The sequence below is a fragment of the Papaver somniferum genome, chromosome 8, assembly GCF_003573695.1.
Source record: "Papaver somniferum cultivar HN1 chromosome 8, ASM357369v1, whole genome shotgun sequence".
NCBI classification, from domain to species: Eukaryota; Viridiplantae; Streptophyta; class Magnoliopsida; order Ranunculales; family Papaveraceae; genus Papaver; species Papaver somniferum.
The window spans coordinates 130,192,050-130,196,026 of record NC_039365.1 but is presented as its reverse complement, the minus strand read 5'-3'; the positions used below and the strand labels follow the sequence as shown (position 1 = coordinate 130,196,026).

General features: G+C 38.7%; 1 pseudogene; it reads left to right on the top strand.

The window, feature by feature from the left end:
* Positions 1–724: 724 nt before the first annotated feature.
* Positions 725–824, top strand: LOC113307105 (annotated as a pseudogene).
* The last annotated feature ends 3,153 nt before the right edge of the window (positions 825–3,977 follow it).

Here is a 3,977-nt window from a genome sequence, read left to right as displayed (position 1 = left end):
TGACTAGGGAACCTACCATTATCTCTCTCACTTAAGGTCTTAGCTATTTGGCCGACTTGAAGTTCTAACTTAGCAAGGCTCTGAGCATTAGTTTGAAAATTCTGCTTGGTTTCCTGTTGAAAACTAACATGGCTCTGTGCTAACATTTCCTGAGTTTTTGCTAACATCTTAATAGATTCCTCTAAGCTAGTCGTTTTATTTTCTGGGCCTGATGTATTCCTAGTGTAGCCAAAACCTGGGGGAGCATTAGAATTATTAGACTGACCCTGACTCTGGCCCTTAGACCATGAAAAGTTCGGATGGTTCTCCAACCAGGATTATAGGTTTCTGAATATGGGTCAAACTTCTGACGATTATCAAACCTAGTGTTATTATATAGAGCATTGGCTTGCTCTTCATTATTCTGGCCTTCCCAAAAAGGCTCCAATCTACCACTAGTGTTACCCACTTCTAAAGCTTCTAACCTTTTCGCTATAGCACAATTTTGGCATCTGATTCATAGCCTCCTTCTACCCTATTAACGTTTCCTCTGCCAAGAAGAATTGTTTTCTGGGGTCCCCTACTACTTTCCCATTGTTGGGTCTTTTCGGCGACTTCATGCAAATATGTCATCGCGTCATCAACTGTTTGGTTCTCAAATCCACCAGTACACATAGATTCTACTGTGGTTGTGGTGGGATAATCTAAACCCTCATAAAGGATCTGAACTAACCTAACCTTCTCTAAACCATGATGAGGACATTGGGCTAATAAATCATTGAACCTTTCCAAATACCTATACAAAGTTTCTCCCTCCTGTTGAGAAAACGTGCAGATTTGCGTCCTAATAGACGATGTTTTGTGCCTAGGGAAAAACTTGTTCAAAAAGGCAGATGTAAGTTGTTCATACGTTTCGATTGACCCGGAAGCCAAACTATATAGCCACGATTTAGCTTTATCTTTCAGGGAAAAGGGGAATAACCTAAGTTTCAAAGCATCATCATCTAGGTTTCTAATCCTGAGGGTACTACAAATTTCCTCAAAGTCCCTAACATGGAAATAGGGGTTTTCATTTTCTTTCCCTAAAAAGATTGGGAGCAGCTGTAAGGTCCCAGGTTTAAGTTCATAAGTTGCTTCCGTCTCAGCTAACCTGATACATGAGGGACGAGTAGTCCTAGTTGGATTCAACAAAGCTTTCAAAGTTCCATTTCTGGCGCTATCGGAGCAACATGGATTCTCTCCTCAGTCAAAGGACGTTCAAAAACAGACTCTTCAAAAGTCGGACTCTCTAGATTAAGGTAATCGAGACGCTTCGAACTACTAGGTTTCTCTTTAACAAATCTACCTAGTGCGTCTCTTTTACGTTCAGGCATACAATAGAATTTTCTAAATTGGAAGGGTAAGCAAACACAGATCAAGGCCGACTCAACCAAATCAAACCTATTGATTTCTAGCAAACAAAAAGCATGATGGCTCCACTTAGATTGTTTCTAGACCAGCTTCTAATCCTTCGAACGGGAATTCGTTAATTTAAGCAAACCCCTCTGGAATCAATCCGAGTTAAGTAAGTTGAATAGAGGCGAGGGAAGCTCGGTGGAGCTTTGATACCCAAGGCCTCACCGGTATTACAAGGCGGCGCAGTCACGCATTCAACTTACAAACCGTCAAGAACTTCGAAGTATGCTTAAAAGAGTAACCAATATTTTTCGAATGACTTTCCTGTTAAGCTCGTTACCCTATCGGTCTCGTTCTAGTCAAAATTTTAGGCTTAGGTTCGCGTAGGTTACGTGTTCCTAAAGCGGGCAAGAAGAGAACGGTGATGAAATCCGAACCCTTATCTTGTATGGCCAGGCCTTGCCCTTTACTAGAAAAATAAATGTCCGTATTCAGTCCTCAACATATATGCATACGAAGGAGTCCAGTAACTCGCTGACAGGGGATTCGCGAGTGTTTAGAATCTTACCTCCCGTTCCAGACGGGGGATGAATCGGTTGTAGTCGACTCGGGCCACTGACTCCGATGTCAAGTGTACGAACCCAAGGTGCAGAGACAATATCGTAATTGTCCTCCTTCTCTGCAAACAGTTTATATTTAAAGTACCCTTCCGTAGGGTAATAAAAAAATAATGTCCCAAAGTCCAAAAGTCCAAAAAGAAAAGAAAAATTACAAAAATAATAAACCCTAATACATTTTTTTTTCTAAAAGAAAATAAACAAACCCTAAACTAAAATTGTCTTCTTTTCTGTTCTTTTTGCTTTAATCTTTAGCTCCAAGTCTTTATGAAATCACCAAACTCTTTGGCTCAATTTTCTTTATGATCCAGAACCTGTAGACACAAGATAAATACCCAAAAACATAAAAAAGAACAAAAATAATAAAAAAAAAAAATAAAAAAAAATCTAAAACCCTAAAAACAAGTCCGCGTCGGCGGCGCCAAAAATTGATGTGATTTGTAGATAGTGGTAAAAAGTGATTCGATTCTCGAACTTGTGAAGGATGACTTTAGACTTAAATTCAAAACCAGATAGAAAACTCACTAATAATTATAACAAACACTGACAAAGTTGGTATAAATATTAAAAGAACACTGAGGCTAAGATTCCACTATTTTCCAAGTTCAAAGTGATTTGGTCCAAATATTTATATTCATGCAATTTTCTCGTTTAATTTGATTCTAAAATATTGCAACTAATAGATTTTCAAAAGTAATAATTGTAAATACCAAGTATGAAGCATCAAGAATCTATAAACTAAGCATACTCCATCAAAATAGATCACAATCACTCAAATAAAAATCATATTCAATAATAGTTCAAGGAAAATAATCATAATAATAATTGCAATAAATTAAATACAATAGATTGTACCGCTTTTTGTTGGAAAAATAGCTTCCTCTATCGCCTCAGCAATGGGGTTTAGATCCTCATATTAATCATGATCTCAAAATAATTGTTTATGGCTCAAAAGATGATTAAAAAGAAGAGAAGGTCATAACACAGAGATTTGCAACGCCGTAAGTGTGTTACAAACGTCACTGTTACAGGATTTTAAGACTGTTAAACAACGATAGTGATCTGTTGTAGTAATATAACGACTGCTATTGGGTGTAATATGTTCTTCGTGTTCTTCCTATTCAGAAGTAGCAGCAGAATATTGTATTTTTCATGCAACTCGATCTCTGGAGCTCTCTATTCTCCTCTAAACTTCTCCTAAGGTTTCGTACTTCTTATATGACTTATCCCCTCTCCTTTTATAGGCCACAGCTCGATTAAATCTCCCCAAAAATCTTGGTTTATCTCCACAGCAAGTTTCGGAGTTTTCTTTCTACCATACTCTCTTCACGCGTATTTTGACCTCTCCCAATACTTCCAAACTCTTTATTAGATAACTAAGAATGTTGGGGAAGCTTTTCTAGCCTTTAATCTCCCTGAATTGTCGAAAAATACTCCAACAACAACCCGTGACCACAACACCTCTGTTTCCTTCTACCGGTCGATCTAACCCAATTCATTCGATCTAATCACATATACCGACCCTGTTATGCTCTAGGAAGTCCATCCCAACAAAAATCCGAGATTGAATCTCCTTAAATCTTCCCAAGAATGCGAACCCTAATCTGCATGCATGCTGGTTTGTTTTACCGCCAAATTTGAAATTTGAATTTGTGAAGAAAGGGGGGGCGCCCCCTATCCAGAGTAGGTGTGCCTTTAGCATCAGACTTGGGGTGCCCTGGGGTGGCCCTTATCTAAAACGCGGTTGCCAAAATCGCTTTCTCCGCGATGTTTTCAGCACTTTTTCGGGGTTCCTCCGGGGTATTTCTGGGGTGTCTCCAACATACTTCTGGGGTGCTTCGGGTACGTTATCCACGGGGGTTCAAGGTGCCACATTTTGAGCCACTTTCGCCGCAAAAGCTTATTTTTCCAAAAACACCTACAAATACATAAAATAACCAAATAAGTATAAAATCGAGCACTAACAATATATACAATTGAGATATA